Below are 18099 nucleotides of genomic sequence, written 5' to 3'. Positions count from 1 at the left end.
AGAGATATTTTTATAAAGTGTTTATTGATTTTTTAAAATATATTTTTAAGGACTTCAGAGAGGAAGGGAGAGAGAGGGAGGGAGAGAAAGAGAATCATCAATGATGAGAGAGAATCATTGATTGGCTGCCTTTTGCATGCCCCCTACTGGGGATCAAGCCCGCACTCCAGGCATGAGCCTTTGACTGGAATCGAACCCAGGACCTTTCAGTCTACAGGCCAATGCTTTATCCACTGACCAAAACCAGCTATGGATGTTTATTGATTTTTTTTTTAGAGAGGGAGGAAGGGAGAGGATGAGAAATGTTGATGAGAGAGAAGCATCGATTAGCTACCTTCTGCACGCCCCTTAGTGGGGATGGAGTCTGCAGCCTGGGCATGTGTCCTGACTGGGAATCAGTCCTCTCGGTGCACGTGATGATGCTCAACCAACTGAGCCACATTGGCCAGGATTAGACCTTGAGGTCCATCTGAATACCTCAATTCAAGCTTCAGTTCTACAGCAGGAAAATATCTTCAATCTGGGAGAGTCTCTTCCTGCAGGAAGCACGTCTTAATGTGCACAACATGCCTTGTGCGCAGAACCTGTCAAGCTGCAGATGATAAGTCAGGGCAGTAAGTAATGTTGGGAATCTGTGGCAGGGCCCCAGATCTGTCTGCCCTGCCAGCCCTCAAGCTGGACTTCCTTTTCGGACAAAGGGGATGGAGGAGTCAGGGAAGACAGAGAGGTGCCACTTCCTTGGGTCCAGTGGCCTTTTCTGCTCAGTTCCAAACCTAGCTTAGGCACTCATAGTACAGTTGTGACAGGACGAGATGTTCTAAGATGCTCCATCACCCATGGCGCACCCACCATGCACCTCAGACACCATCAGCATCAATCATAGGGTCACGGATCCCTCAACACCACTGGCTCCAGCGGATGGGAGAGGCTGGTTACAGGAAAGGACCACTGCAGGGAATTCAGGGATTTAGTATGAGTTTGGAGCATGTTGGTCCCCAGAGCACTTTGTGTTTGCTATTTGAATAGAGCAGATAAATGCCCCAGGTAATTGCTCTTACTACTGACATTGGCCAAGAAGGCCGATTGAGGGTTAGGATGGTAAAGCTGGTGACTGACGTGGAGACCAAGAGTACTCTTGGGCAACTAAATAGCAAATTCACATTCCCAGAAGCCAACCAACCAATTAAATCAATCATTATTGCTTTGGAAAATAAAGAAAGTGCCGACTATGTGCCAGGTATTGTCCTAGAGGCAGGCTGCAGGAGTCCCATCGTCTCCTAGGCCTCATAATGGGGGTTTGGCCTGAATTAGTCTCATTCTTTATCCCTCTCCCCCAAGGCCTCTTTCTAAGACATGACCTTGGGGTTGGACAGGGACTAGGAGTAGATGTTTAGCTGTAGATAGACTCAGCTCTCAGAAAAATATTTACCATGTCCATTTTTACACTCAGAGGCACAGGTGCTCGGGCCTGCAAACTATAGCCCTGGGGTCCAATCTGCCTGTTGCCTATTTTGGTGAACAGTTTTATTGGAACAAAGCCATACTCATTCATTACAGTATTGCCTATGGCTTATTTCACACCGCACCACCAGAGTGGAGGAGTTGAGACAGAGGCTACATCACCCTCAAATCCTCAAGTAGTTACAACCTGGCCCTTTAAAGAAAAAGGTTGCCCTGATATAAAAGATTTGCCTTTTCCATGTAGAAACTCAATGGTCAAATAGGAAGTATACTCAAGTGTCCTTCTTTCTTCTCTCAGACCCAAACCACAGACTGGCCTCCTCATTAGAAAGTTCTTTGTTGTATCTCTAATATTATCCATCCTTGGGATTTCTGCCCCCTGCTGGAAAATGTCTAAAATGCCAAATGGTCACAGTGACCTAGCAAAGTGACACAGTCTTGAACTGAACTCTTTGGCCCAGCGCTGGAATTTAGAAACCAGTTAAGACCGCCAGCTCAGCCTTCAGGGGACCTGACCTGAGTTCAGAACTGTGATCCTCCTCGGGTTCTGATTCCTAACCCATGTGCCCCAGAGAGTTTGGGGGTCCTCTGGAAAAGGTCCTCTTCTCTTGATGTGCACCAGAGGGGCATTGGGGGCGGTGCCGGCCCTGCTTGTGGTGGACATTAGTGAGGTCAGGTGTGGGGACGGACCGCAGATCCCCGAACGTGGGTGATGTAGGGACACCTGTGGTCTCACCTTGTGAGTGCCTACACCACATGTGTCAAACACAAGGCCCGCGGGCCAAATCCGTCCCGCCAGGCCTTGCAATGTGGCCCGCACCGCGCTGTCATCACTGCATTCCGCTGTGTTTCCATCACAATGACAGTTTATGACTGTTCAGTAAACCATTCGGCCCGCGATTTAGGCTGGATTTTAGATTTTGGCCCCTTCTCTGATTGAGTTCGACACCCCTAGCCTACACCGTACTGAGGCTTTCGTTGTTGTGGTTTGTCTATATCAGCCACTCCTTTCTTCCCTGAGCAACTGTGTGAAGCCACTTAGTGGAACCTTCACCCCCGTCATGTCCGTCTGAGGCCAAGGCAAGAGATGAAAAAGAAAGATGACTGACAAGAGGAAGGCACATTGTCAATTTAGACGCTAAAAAAATGGTTGCAGACAAATTGAGAATTATTTCCGAACATCGTGGCAGAATGGAGTTCCAGGGAAGAAAAACCAACAAATCTTTCCCGGGGGCCCCACATGGCGCCTGCGCTTTGACTGAAGACAGAACAATTAGTGAAGGAAGCCCTGGAATTCATCAAGATCACACAGCCTTTCTCACCAGCGTGGGGGCCAAATGCAGCTTAATCTCTTCTTTTCCAGGCCCCTCCCCAGCTACCCCAGGAGCAGGAAATGCAATGTCCTCCCCTTTGTCCCAGCATCGCTCTGAACTGTCTGAGAATGCTGAGGGTGTACCGTTTAAATAAAGATTTAAGACTAAGAGCCTGTTTGCTTGGCGACTGATGTTCATCGTACTGCCCTCCATGGTGCTTTGGAACGTGGGTCCTGCCCAGCTTAGAATCTAACTTGGATTAGGCTGCCGAACGCCCTGGTTATAAAGGTTTTGGGTCAAGCAGGTGGTTCCGAAGAAGCTTCCAGCATCAGCCAGACCCCTCTGTCACTGTGGCGGTTGTTTGAAGATGGTGTTAGGAGCCAGGCTTGCTTTTTCCTTACGCTGATTTTATTTCTGTGGCCTAACTGTCCCTGGGCCTCGGTTGGGAGCCTCCCAGCCAGCCTCTCGGGCTTTCCTGTTCACCTATCTCAGGAAGCGGGAGTTGGTGGCCTCAGCATTTTCTTCCCCAGAAGGCGCCTGGGGTCTTGTTCAGACGGGTCAGCCTTGTCAAAGCAGGTTCGCTTGTCTCCCGGGCTCAGAGCACAGTGGGCCTCTGCGCTTACATAATCGAGGACACCCTTCTGATTCCTTCCCTTTTCTTCCCCAGAAAAGCTCAGTCCTCACGGGACCTGGGGTCTCTACTTCCAGACGTGAGAGGAGGTGATTTTTTCTGCCTGTTTTCACAGAAGACCTGTTACACAGCCTAAGAACACTGTGGCGTTTACCCAACAGCCACACTGTCCCTCCTGTCCCTTTTCCAGCCGCTTCCTAGCAATGTCATCCTTCAGAGCAGGGCTGGAACTTGACTTCCTAAATCCATCGCTGCCCCTCCATATTCCGTGCGTGTTCCCCTTCCACCTGACAGACGCGGGAGCTCTAGAGCGGAGTTCAGTGACTTGCTTAGAACAACCGCACTGACTGAGTGGCAGGTCCAGCATCCCCAGGCAGATCTGAGTCCAGCCCTGAGCTCTGAGTCCAGCCCTGCTCTGTCCGCAGGGCCAGATGTGATGGCGAGAGACTCCAGATTGGCGCTAAGGACCCGGTGTCCTGTCGCTGCCTCCAGCCCCAGACCCCCTCCCGCCCAGCACCGTGCTGGGGGACAGTGTGGAGGGATCAGAGGGACCGTGACCTCAGGCCTGGCTGCCAGCCACGGGAGAGAAGGCGCTGGCCGGAGCCCAGAGAGGATCCCCCGCAACAAGAAATATATCGCGTGCTGACACGTTTATGACCCGGGCCCGCGCACAGAACACCGGCCGGGGCGCCGCGCCGCGCTCCCTGCCCAGCTTGAGCTCACATGCGCGCCCGGCCGCGGCTGCCACTCGGAGTCAGGGAGGCCCATATATCTCCCTCCCCGCCTCGGCCTAGCGATTCCCGTCAGGTGCGGAAAGCCAATAAATCACCAGCGAGGTCTCCGTGTATCTATCCGTCAGGAGGCTTGTCATCCTCCCGCCTTGATCCACATGAAAGCCGCCCGCAAGCGCGCGGGGCGGGGCCGGGCCGCGGGGCGCGGACACCTGGCGGGAGCGGGCGGGGGCGCCCCGATGTTCGCAGCTCCGAGGGGCCGCAGATTTACACCCCTCCCCTCTGCACGCGCTTCCTCTCGCTTTGAAGTCCCGTCCGGCTCCGGGCTGGGGGTGGGGGGGCGAGGCCTCCAGCCTGGGGGTTTTAATCATCTCACTCCTGCTCCGCTGCGGCTGCTTTGGGGGAAGGAAAGCTGGGGAGGAAGTTCGGGGCGACCTCCCCGCCACCCACCCACGGGGAGGAGGGCGCTTTGACGGCTCGCTGTCCTGTCTTGACATCCGTGCGCCTGGCGGCCTGGCTGCCTGGCCAAATGGAAAAAGGGGTGGGGCCTTGGGTGCAGGCTCTCTGGGCAGAGGGTCCTCTAAGGGCAGTGTTTCCCAAACTTTTGACATATGTGTACCCGTTCTATAATTTTCGTAACGCTGAGTACCCCTCGTACTCATGAGAACGTAGAATTAGGCGCAGCTAAGCGCGGTGCAGTGCATACCCCCCCCCAACTCTTCCCGTACCCCTGGGGGTACGCGTACCACACTTTGGGAAACACTGCTCTAGGGCATTCCCTCTCCCGAGCTCAGCTTCTTCCAGAAAGCAGTGTCCTGCTGTGGACCCGATGGACCTCCATTCAAACCCCACCTCTGCCATTTCCATCCCTGGGGCTCCAGCAAACACACTGATGCTCCATCTGTCCCATCCCCTCCCGCGTACCCGGGCACACAAGCCCTCATTCACAGTTCAGTGAGACAGCCTGGGCACGTTGCTTAGCCCGGTAGCACAGGTGGTCAGACTCTGACAAGCTGACAGTTGCGTTTTTATGGAGCCCATGGTGCAGCTCAGGCAACGGGTCCTGGCGCTGACCACTCCCGCCCAGCCAGGTGGCCTGTCAGGCACCCGGGACCCCCAGTTCTCATGCTGGCGTTTGCCATGAGGATCGCAGGGCTGCAGGTGTGGGAAGTCTGGGTGCTTCTGCCGAGTGCCTTCCTTCAGAGGCAGGGGAGGGCTCCCACCTCCCATCACACCCATGGGAGGGGCACCAGAGGGTATGGGGTACCACAGTCACAGGAACTTCTCTTGGTCCCACCATCAGCCTCTCCCCGACCATGGCCATGCCAACCCATTCTGGTGCCTGCAGAGGAGTGAAAGCAGCAAGTCCCCTCAACGGGCTCCATTTCCTTTTTCAATATTGCACTCAACAATTTTTCAACATATATATATATATATATATATATATATATATATATATACACACATACATACACACACATATATATGTATATATATTTATTTATTTATTTCAGAGAGGAAGGGAGAGGGGGAGAGAGAGAAACATCAATGATGAGAGAATCATTGATCAGCTGTCCCACTGAGGATAGAGCTCTTAACCTGAGCATGTGCCCTTCCTGGGAATCAAACTGACCTTGTGGTTCATAGGTTGATGCTTAACCACTGAGCAACACTGGCCAGGTGCACGCCACAGTTTTTGACCATCTCCTATGTGAAAGGCATCAAGAGCCTGTCATATAACCTCACTGGGCCTCAGTCTGTTAGTTTAGAACACCCCTGCTTTAAGTGGTAGAATGAGAACAAGAGGAGCCAGTGACCTTAAGAGAAGCTGCCTACTGTCTCGCTTACCGAGACTCTCCATTTTGGGTCTCTGTGCCTTCCCTTCCTCCCGTATGAGAATGGAGACCCCTTAAGTTCACTTTAATCTTTTATATATCCCAGTTCTTCCCTCCAGCTCTCTGCAATCTGACACACACACACACACACACACACACACACACACACCCAGAACTAGGGTTGTCAGATTTACCAAATCCAACTACAGAATGCTCAGTGATATTTGAATTTCCTATAAACAATGAATTAAAAAATACATTGCATAGGACCATACTTGTACTATTGATAAAAGAGTGGTTCATTGTTTATAGGAAATTCAGATTGGATCAGGTGTCCTGTATTTTACCCGACAACTCTAAGCACAACCTAAGGTATTGCAGTGCCAGCCCCCGCAGCCCCCTAGCCAACCTTCAAGTCCATCAGCACTGACAGCCAGAGGGGGCAGGGCTCCTCTGGACAGACATGGGAGGAGACCCAGAACGCAGGAGTCTTTGTCCTAAGGGAAACTCTCAGCCCAGCTGAGAATACGGAAACCACAACAGGCAGCTCGCGTGGACTCTCACACCAGCACCCTCTGGAAGTCCCGCCAGACCTTCCTCTCCCGCCCCTCGATGATCATTCACCGAACTCCCCTCCAGTCCCTCCCTTTCATATTCTCTCAGATGCCTTCCCTTCCATTCGCAATTGGTCCATTTTCTCGATAGTTTTATCTGAGGGACTGTGGCTTTCTGATCCTCCTGACTTGGCTTCCTGTTTCCATCCCTGATTTTGAGCGTCCACCACCCACAGTGAAACCAGGGTGATGCTCTTTCTTTGGAGATAACAGATTTCCTCTGACGATCAGAGTAATCTACACTGACTATACGAATATTAGACAATTCCACAGGAACCAAGGGGAAAAGTCCACTCTTCCCTGGTTACTTCTGCACTCAGAGTTTGTGCCAGGTTTTCCTTTTCTACGCATTAAGATTCAGACTCCGAGATTGAGCAAAGACCCCTGGATCTGGCCCCCCACCTGCCTCTTCTATCCCTGACTGAAATAGTCCAGCTCAAACCTGAAGCTTCCAGTCCCCGACACAGAGAGCCAGGCCCTTTGCCCAGGCCTTTACCTTTTCTTCCCGGAAGTGGTTTCTTCTACTACATGTTAGCAAACTCCTATTAGTACCTCAGAACCCGCTTTCAACGTTACTGGACATTAGCTTCCCAAGGCAGACACAGAAGCAATCTCTTTAGTGCTCCTAGAGTCACTGATATTTTCATAGATGTTATAAATACCTTTTCTGTGGATTTTTTTTTAAAGTGCCAAAATGCTTTACTTACACATATATCTTCCCATTGAACTGTGAAGCCCCTAAGAGTGGAGACCATCTATTTCTGAAGCCATGTAAAATGCCTGACACTATTAGGAGCTCAATAAAAGGAGTTGATCATTAAATTACTTAATTAACGGAGCTCTTTCCTTTCCCGCACGCTTCAGGCATTCCACCGATAGCTTCATACCAATTGTTCTACCAATTAAATGCTTATTTAAATGCTGTTATTACTTAAATACTTGCCAATCCAAATAGAGTATAAATATTTGTAACCTTCCACAGTGGCTATTTTAGGGCCAGACACAAATATTTGTTGAATGACTGAATAATCTTCCCACAGAACTAGTAGAGCCTGCAGCTCACAGCAGATGGGTAGAGGTCCCAGTTGGGAATTCAGAGGTCTGGGTTCCAGTCTCCCTTTTCTGAGTGACCATGCCTCACTGGGTCTTAGTATTCTTGCCTATAAAATAGGGGGGCGGGTCTAGGTGATCTTCAAAGGGCAATAAACTTATAAGTAACCTTACCAGCTGGGACTGGAACATGCTAGTGAGGGTAAACGAATGCTCTCATTTCATCCCCTGAAAACCCTACCGAATGACTACTATTGGCCCTCATAAAAGTAATTAGGGCACACAGCATGAAATGCCTCTCTCAAGATTAATCAATAAGGGACAGAGGTGCTGAAACCGGTTTGGCTCAGTGGATAGAGCACTGGCCTGAGAACTGAAAGGTTCCAGGTTCGATTCCGGTCAAGGGCATGTACCTTGGTTGCGGGCACATCCCCAGTAGGGGTGTGCAAGAGGCAGCTGATCAATGATTCTCTCTCATCGATGTTTCTAACTCTCTATCCCTCTCTCTTCCTCTCTTCTTTTAAAAAAATATGTATTTTTTAAAAAGGGACAGAGGTGAGTGTGAACTCAGTTGATCTGATTCCAATCATGGAGTCTTGAACAAATTATCTCTGAAATCCCCTTTCACCCAAATACCCTCTAGGTCTCTAAACGCATTAATACGAAAGCAAAGGTTCCCTGCCTCCATGACTCTGTATTATGCAGCAGGGTGTCTAAGGGCTGGACTGCTGATAGACTTTGGGTGGGAGATACAAAACCTGAACACGAACCCCAGCTCCACGGCGTGCCGGCTGTGGGAACCTCGGCCCCCAAACACAGCGGGTCTCGGTGCGCTCCTCTCTAAAATGGTAGTACTCCTGGTCGTGCCTCCTCCTCCCGCCCCACAGCATTGTTCCCAGGATCAAAAGAACAAGAGTATGTGAGAGTGCTTTGTAAATTTAGAGTGCCATACAAATATGAGTTATTATTATTTCCAGCTGGGTTGTCTGGGACTACTTCAATGAGGGCATTATAAATGATTGATAAGACTTTATGTGGTATTTGTGCTTTCAGGGGGAACGAGTCTTAAGTCAAATGACGGACTCTCTTGTGAGGAATGTTGGTTGCAGCATCCTGGACAGAGGGATTTTGGGCAAGTGGGTGGGGGTTGGGCCCAAATCCAAAATACCGTCCGGCTTCACTCAGATCCCAGGGTTAGGAATTTCTATTAAATATTGATTATTATTTAGTTATTCATTGAACAAGTCAAGGAAAATCAGTACTGGTATTAACAAATTTTTATTCGAATGCGTACCTTGCATCAGGCGTTATTCTAAGTATTTTGCATTACATAGATGTAATCCTTAAAACAATCTGATGAGGGGATTTTCTTTATGGGGAATCTGATGATCCCCATTTCCCAAGTGAGACAAACAGGCTCAGAGATGTTGAGACTTTTTTTTCCAGGGCCACACAGCTAATAAGTGGTGGAGCTTGGATTTGAACTCAGTCTATTCTGATCCCAGAGCCAGAAGGAACAAGGAAGGGATAGAAGGAGGGAGAGAAAAGAAAAGGAAAGAAGGAAGAAGGACTGTTGTTCTCGTTCTGGGGCTCTGTTCCCTCCACCATCTATGAGTCTGACTTGGCAATGTGGCATCATCTTGTAACTACAGCATCTAGAACACGAGTCCTCTGGCAAGAGAAGAGAGAGACTAAAGAATCCCACGTGGGCCTTCTACCCCCTCAGCTGGAAGTGACATATGTCATATCTGCTCACATTTCATCGCTAGAGTTGCCACCTCATTGCAGGGACTGGGATATGCCAAGGAGCCAATGTTATTTGTGGTGAGTGTTGCTGTCTGTGCCGTGTCAGGCATCAGAACATGGGGAGGTGGGTAGACCCAGGAGAGGAAGGAGGGGGCCCATGAGGGTAGAACCCACAGAGTGAAAAGAGCGTGGTCAGCCAGAGCCAACAGCGTCGCTCACGCCAAGGAGGCACAGTGTGGCGAAGGCGGCCAGAGGAGCAGTAGGATAAAGATAGATGTTTCTACCACCTTTGGCAACACAGAGGGGCCCGGAGAACATTTTAGTAGGTGTGTTTCTGTGGAGTGAATATATAATCAGCTTTTTCTTGTAGAAAGCATGGAGCTGTGTGGGAAAGGGCTCTGCTGGTGAGGCATAGGCCCCAGCCCTACTCTGAAGGTAATGGTCGAAATTCAGTTGGGGAGTCCATCGCATTATATTACTGAAAACACTTCTTACACTTTCAGTCGATGACTCTCTAGTGGGGAAAGATGAGACCTGTGCAAGTACAAACTGTGATCATGGAATGAACGTGATGCTGTGCAAACGGTCAGACAGAACGAGTTGTGTAGTTCATCATTCATGAGTACACTTGTAGACTGGCAATATCAGAACTCGAGACGTTTATCCAACATGTGGGTATGGCTGACTAAAACAATATTCCTTGGATGGAACTGGGAACTCACATTTGTGGTTTCCTCTTGCCCCAGGAGAAAAGGGTGTCATTTTCCCCTCTTTGTTTTTCCACTTGAGAAAACTGACCTAAGAACGAACAGTTGATGATGTTTTGACCAGACAGCTGTTGAGCACTTGGCACTTCTGGGAAAGAGGAACATGCACGAGACATTTGTTGAGTACCTGTTACATGCCAGGCAATTCTCAGACATAATTTTCCTTAATCTTTTATAACCACTTAGTAAGAGAGCTCTCTTTTATCCTCGCTTTATCGAGGTGGCAAAATGGAATAGAAGGCCCCCAGGTTGCAGGCTCCGGGGGCTCCGTTCCCTTTGCTATCAGCTCCGTAGACTCTGAACATGGGCCCCCATCTCTGCTCCTCGCGGTTGCTGTGTGTGTGTCTTGGTTCCCATCAATCCCAGCGGCGAGAAGGCAGATGAAAGGTGTCACGGACCTGCAGATTACTGTGATGCCTTCAGAGGGACTGGCTCCCAGCTTTTAGCCACATGCACGCAAAGGGGCCGCTTCCATCTGCCGACCTGTCAGGCTGCCCCTCTCTCTTGGGCTTCTTTCCTCCCTCCTTGGAGTTTCTTCAATAAAACATTTCACTCCCTTGAAAAGCATCTCCCCTGAGTGGCACGGGGAGGGCCCAATCTGGTTCCATTTAGCTCTCTGGGGATGAGGAGGAGGCACCCTCCCTCCACATAACTTTCCCAGCAAGTGGTGTCTGTTTCCTCTCCCTCAAAAAACTATGAAAAAAATAAATCCTGCTTAACCTAGTCTCCCAACTCACAGATATGAGCCCCACTCCCCGCAGCGGGCCTCACTCTGTGTCTCCTGGATCCTGAGATTCCTGACTGCCAGGAAGACTGAGGGGAGAGATTGAGTGTGGAGCCACCTGCTGGCCATGCCTGGAACGTCACCTTTCTTAGTGGCTGCTTCAGGAATGGAGGCTCTGGCTTTTCTCTCCAGCTAACTAACTGTTGTCACCTCCTCACAAGACGTCTGGAAAAGCAGCAATTAACTCCCTCCAATGCCCCAGACCACTAAGCGCATTGGCAGTGTTTAACCCCCACCCTCCTGTAATTCCAAAGTGCAATCAGGCTGAGAATCTCTGTAAATTCAGACCACGTCTTCCACCCCTGGTGGTTTTTAGAGCTGAATAATGGGGTTTAAGAAACTTTCCCTTCCTAAACCATTTAGACCCTAAGAAACATATCTATATCTATATATCTATATCTATTTATATCTATCTCTATCTCTATCTCTATCTCTATATCTATCTATATCTATAAAAGCCTAAGCGATCAGATGACTGGCCAGTAGCTATGACTTGCACTGACCACCAGGAGCTGCTGAGCTGTGGTTACTTGGCAGCAGCGGCTCTTGGGTAATGCACCAAGAACCAGAGAGAAGGGAGCCTGATTCCGGGGTGCGTCACCCCTCGAAATTCGGGACTCCTTGGGAGATGTCAGAGAGCCAGTTTTGGCCCGATCCCTGTAGGCCAAGGCCAAGGGTCCCCAACGTGGAATTGAAAAGAATTGAAAAGGAGTTGACTTTGCAACCCCACTAGTCCCTGAATTTAAAAACGATGAAAAAATAAATTAAAACTAGTTTCTAAAATAAAATTTCAGACACATGTGCAGGCTGGGGGAAGGAGTAGATATTTAATTGAAAGAAGTCAACCTCCCTGGTACCTCTTATGTTATACTACCTGCTTGAGCTGTCGGGATAACAGAGTAGTAAGCATCACGGAATTCTGAAAATAGTTCAGTTCTAGCTCCACCACTTTGCTATGATGTGACCTGGGTCAACTAGTTAACATCTCTAAACCTCAGTTTCCACATCTGTGAAATGGGAAGCTGTGTAGTCATCCAGGTGAGAGATGATAAAGGGCTTGAATTGATGGATTTGAAGATTATGAAGAATAGTCAAGATCAAGACAGTTAATGGCACAGGAAAAGCTCTAGCTCACAGAACAAATATAGCTGTGGGTTGACAGTGCAGATCATATTTTTCAGAAATGGTAAGGGTATCATATTCAGCCTAACACTGAAACAACCAACACAGAAAAAAGCAGTTTGACATACTTCCAAGACCCAAAAAGTGAGAGTTTTAGAACATGGAAGAGAACAGCAAACAATGCCATTCCTTTGTCAACTGCTCCTCCATTTAGTTTTGCTAATTGAGTTTTCATTTAAATGGTAGCTTGTCAGTAATATTGTGACAACTTTGAACGGTGACAGATGATTATCAGAAGGTATATAAATGTCAAATTACTATATTGCACACCTGAAGCAAATATATTTATTGAATATACTTCAATAAAATAAGTAAAATAAATAAACAGAAGCTTGTAACCCCAGACTTCCAAAACTTGCAGCTGTGAAGTTGACCCTAAATTTACAGACATAGATGCTAGGACATATTTTTCTATTTTCCTGTCCTTACACTGTGGCTTTTCATTTTCCTCTTAAGGTCTCCTTTGGATGAAAACTCTGTTAGAAAAGGAGGCCATCTCTATTTTTCTACCCAAATTCCTCCTCTGTCAAGTTCCTTAGTTTCCTTTGGAAGAGTTATTGCCACAGAACCTTCAGACATCATGATTGGGTTTGATTTTGGTTAATGATGTTTGTTAATGATCTGGAGAGAGGTGATAACTGCATATTAATGAGATTCACAAAGGAGCCAAATTGAAAGCTGTTGCAGACTCCAGTGGTGACAGCAATAAACTTGAACCTTGCAGAGAGCTGACTAACAGTCTGGGACATGCAATATGGTGGAACCAGTGGATTATGCTGACACTTCAGGAGAAAGAAGAGGTTTAGACTCTTTTTTTTTAAAGGAAAGAAGCCATGTAGGAGGTAGAAGTCAACAGAAGAGTCTTAAAGATTAAAAAAAATAATAATGTTGAGGTTGCAAAAACTAGTCACTGAGAGAGGAGGTTGAGAAGGACATGGACATTCCATTGACCTCCACTTTACATATCTCCACTCCCATATTCACATGAGCCAGGTCTAGCAAGTTAGTGTATCCTAGTGTGTGGGTTTGGGTTCTGGTGTAGACATGTCACTTGACTTAGTCTAAGGAGACTCATTTCTGGGATTTTTAAAATTTTATTTTACTGAAACTAGTGTGAAATTAGAACCTTTCTTTCTATAAGGACTGCAAGTTATACAGCTGCACGTTATACAGGTAATTTAAGCCTGGAGCTGTCAGAGAACAGAGAAGCCCTGGCTGTGATTGAAACCACACAGACAAAAGCTGAGCTGACACGGTGTGTGTGTGTGTGTGTGTGTGTGTGTGTGTGTGTGTGTGTGTGTGGAGAAGAAGAGACAGGGCACGGGGGAGGGGCGGGGGGAGGAAACGGATGGATGGGAGGGCAGGGAGGAAGAGAGGGAGGGAGGGGGAATGAGCATTGGCTCACAATGAGGGTGGGGGCTGGCAAGTATGAAATTCATAGGGCAGGCTGGCAACGCAGGCAGGAGTTAATGTTGCAGTCTTAAGACAGAATTTCTTCCCCAGAAAACCTCAGTTTTTGCTTTTCAGGCCTTTCAAATGATTGGAGGAGACCTACCCACATTATTGAGGGCAATCTCCTTTACTTAAAGTCATAGATGTTAACCACATCTACAAAATGCCTTCACACACAAAAATCTACCAAACACTGCACAGCAACACCTAGACTGTGGTTTGGCTAAATAACTGGGTACTGTAGCCTAGCCAAATTGGCACATAATACTGACCAACACAGGAGTTAAGACAGCGTGGTATTGGCATAAAGACAAACAAAAGGACTGATGGAATAGAATAGTTTGGAAATAGAAGTGTGCACATATGGATAACTGATTTCAACAAAGATGTAATGGTAGACAGTGGTGAAAAATGATCTTTTACACAGATCAATTGGATATCCATATGCAAAAAAATGAACTTTGATTTATATCTCTTGCCATATAAAAAATTAAATCAAAATGGATCACAGACCTAAGTGTAAATCCTAAAACTATAACATTTTTAGAAGAAATATTAGGAGAAAACCTTTGTTAACTTGGGTTAGGTAAAGATTTCTTATATAGAATACAAAAAAATTAATAAATTGGACTTACTAAAAATTTTTTAAATGCTCTTAGAGAATGAAAATATAAGCTACAGACTGTATGTGCAAAGCATATATCTGATAAATTAATTGTATCCAGATTTTATGAAGAACTCTCAAAACTCAACATAAAACCACACACCAGGTGATTAAAAAATGGGCAAAAGATATTAACACTTTGCCAAAAGAGATATTCTGATGGTAAGTAAGCATGTGAAAAGACACTCAACATTGTTAGTCATTAAGGAAATGCAAATTAGAACTACAACAGAGATTACTACATCCCTATCAGATTGGCTGAAATTAAAAGGCAGATTGTACCTAGTGCTGGCAAGGATGGGAATGAGGACCTGGTGGATGTAATATGGTCCAAGCTCTTTGAAAAAACACTTCGGGAGTTTTATAAAATGTTCAACACACCTAATGTATGTTGCAAACATTCCACTTCTAGATATATATTGATCCAGGAGAAATGCAGATGTCTATAGAAAGAGTTTTACATGGCTGTTCACAGGAGTTTTTCTTGTAACAGCCCCAAAACTAAAAACAATCCAAATATTCATCAACAGATGAATGAATACACCACAAACTCTGATATATCCATAGAATGGAATGCTATTCAACACCAACAAAAAGGGATTGTTGATATATGCAAGAACATGAATGAGCATTATGCTGAATGAAAGAAGCCAATACATACTTATGATTCCATTTCTATAAAATTCTAAGTCATGGAAGCTAATATATTGTGACAGAAAGCAGATCCATGTTTGGCGATGGTAAGAGGAGTGGGGAGAAGGGGTTACAAAGAAGCCCAAGGAAACTTTTGATGAATATGTTCATTATCTTAATTATGGTGTTGATTTCGTGGGTGTATGCACATGCCAAAACTTATCACGCTGTATACTCGAAATCTGTGCAGTTTGTCATGTGTCAATTATACCTCAATAAAGATGTTAAATAAAAGGCAATGTAGGCAACTGACAGAGAATTTCAAACCAAGTAACTAAAGAATCCCAGGAGCTAAAGTCGCATATTTTTCAGCTTACGAATTCTGAAGTGGAATTTGGAATCTCAAGTTCTGACTGTGCCACTTTTAACTTCCCTGAGTCCCATATTTATCAATTGAAGAATGGCAGTAATAATTTTTTTTTAAATTTGCTACCTACCTCAAGGAGGGTATTGTGAGGACCAATGGCAATAATCCACGTAAAAGTGCTTTGCAAACTACTTAAATGTTAGCTATTGGTATAGCTGTGACATGCCATCTGTGTGTTATTCTTGCCCAATATATATGCTTCATGCCAGCTCAACCCCTAATAGCCAGAATATAAAGGATAATTAATTGTACAAGTTACTCAAATAGCAGTGAAACCCAGTATTCAGGGCATGACATATCCTAAATACATAACAGATTTTGGAATAAATCACTTTCAGCCCAAACTAAAATGGGGGAAACAGACATGCCTTCACACAGATGCCAAGCAAGTCAGACCCTTGCAAACAGGATGGAGTCCAGGGCAAGGCAAAATGGCCAGTATGAAGGCTTTTTGTGTTTCCTGCCAGAGGCTGTTACAGGGAGCAGTGACCCCATAGCACGGCTGGCCCTGATGCGGAGAGGCTCTCTGCATTTAGAGCCAAGCTTACTTGGAAATTAACTGTTTTCTTGTTGGCCTCTCACATTCGCCAATGCCACTAATGGGGCCACAAATCATAGGCATTTAACTACAGTTTAAAAAGGACAAAAATATCGTAGGTGAATATGCTGTGTCACCCTGCTGCTGATTTCCCCTTGGCATTGGTATTTACTTGATCTTGAACCACTGATGGCACTTTCACCATAATTTGGATTCATTTGGAATTATTGAAAAATTTCCTCTCAATCCTCTCTGGGGCCCATGGACATATAGGCCCCCCATTTGAGGCCGGCTTTCCACTACTGACCTATTAGGGGGGATCCTGGACAGGTCTGCATAGGATGCCACATTAAAGCGGGGCTAGTATTCCCTGGTTGAGCTGTGCCTAAAAGAAGCATCTGGTAAACAAAGCAGGAAGTCTGAGACATGACTGAGGTAGGAGGAAGGACAGGATGATGAAAGTATGTATGTATGTATAGAAGGGAACAAGAGCAGAATTAGAAAAAAAGTGGGAAGAAGCCAGACAACAATGTGGCCTCAAAAGATGGATGGTCAGCAGAAACTGGTTTGGCTCAATGGATAGAGCATCGGCTTGTGGACTGAAAGGTCCCAGGTTCGATTCCGGTCAAGGGCATGTATCTTGGTTGTGGGCACATCCCCAGGAGGGGGTGTGCAAGAGGCAGCTGATCAATGATTCTCTCTCATTGATGTTTCTAACTCTCTATCCCTCTCTCCCTCTCTGTAAAAAATCAATAAAATATATTAAAAAAAAAGATGGATGGCCAGTAATAAGTCAAGGAACAGACATAAGAGATGTCTGACCAACTAATGTCTCAAAGGAGGCCAGGCCCCTTTTTTGTAGGACTCCATGTACCTCATTGGCTGGAGCTGGTTTCCTAGGAGACCAACTGCACTGATGATCAATGACCCAGAGGCCTGTCTGGCGGGGGATCTCCTCATCCAGCACTTACATAACAGTGGGACCCACACCACCATTCTTTTGACCTTGTTTCTGTAAATGGCTGACCTTGACTAACATGTAGCTTGTAGATAAACAGCATGATTGTGTTACGATCCTAGGAACTAACTTCAGAAGATACAGACTCTGACCTTCAGTCATTCCAGTTCCGGGAGATTTGCTGACCTTCAACTGCAGAACCAGGATGACAAAGACCAGGATGACACACACCAGATCATCACTTGACCAAGGTCCTTATCAAAATGGACTGTGCTGCCCTGTATGTACAGAACTTTTCAAATCCCTCCCCTTGATGTCTTTCTTCTGCTTTTCCTCTTTCTCTTTATAAAAAACCTCTGCCTGCACTGAGGTGAAGAGATAGGCTTTGGACAAGAGTTCCCCATCTTCTTAGGTGACCAGCACTTGAATAAATCTCCTTCCTTTTTCACCAGCACCTGTCTCAGAGTTTGGCTTTTGTGGTGGCAGGCAGCTGAATCTTGGTTTTGGTTACACTTAGGTGGAGAGGATTAGGCAGGCAGCTTGTGGAAATTCATGGTTATCTTCACATGCTCCATGTAGAGACAATATGGCAGCAATTACTGCATCCCAAAGGAGTATAGCTTGGCCCAAAGGATCTCCTTTGGGGTTGGGAAGCATGTATCGCTATTTCCCAAAACATCAATCCTGGCTCAACTGAGCAACACCAAGAGCTTGGGATACCTGAGCATTGCCAGCAGACTGTGCTCTCAGGCAGCCTGAAGCCCAGTGAAGGGGGTCCTGGTAGAACTTGCCTTTTCCGTAGGGAGACCGATGCTTTGAGGGGTGCTAGGAAGGCCCACAAAAAGCAAAATCTCTGTAGCTGCGGCAGAGGAATTTTGAAAGACTAATGTATTAGTGTTAAGCTTGCATCTTTTTGAAAATCTTCTGGGACGTTGCTCAGAGGAATGAGCTACCAAGTCCCAGGTTCCCCATTGTACGCTCACCATGGTTAGAGGGGTTGGCTGTAAGTTTGAATTCCCAGAGCCCTGTGGCTTGCAAGAGTGGGAACTCCCTTCATGGACAAATGACATTAAAAAGTAGAGGGGACGTGAGAGTAGGCAAGAGAGGTTCAAAGGCCAGTCCCATTCATATCACCTTTTGGCTTGGTGTCAAGAGTCCAGTGTCTGCCTTCATTAATTGAAAGTCACTTGCTTGGTAAGTGTGGTATCATTAAACTTCAGATAAAGACGCACAGAGAAGAAAGCTACACACAGCCAGATGGGAGACCCATTTTGTGATCACTGCTAAAGGGACAAATTCCAGAGTTTGGCAAT

Source organism: Pipistrellus kuhlii, unplaced genomic scaffold, assembly GCF_014108245.1.
Source record: "Pipistrellus kuhlii isolate mPipKuh1 unplaced genomic scaffold, mPipKuh1.p scaffold_m20_p_24, whole genome shotgun sequence".
NCBI lineage: Eukaryota > Metazoa > Chordata > Mammalia > Chiroptera > Vespertilionidae > Pipistrellus > Pipistrellus kuhlii.
Note: the sequence above shows the minus strand (reverse complement) of the source record.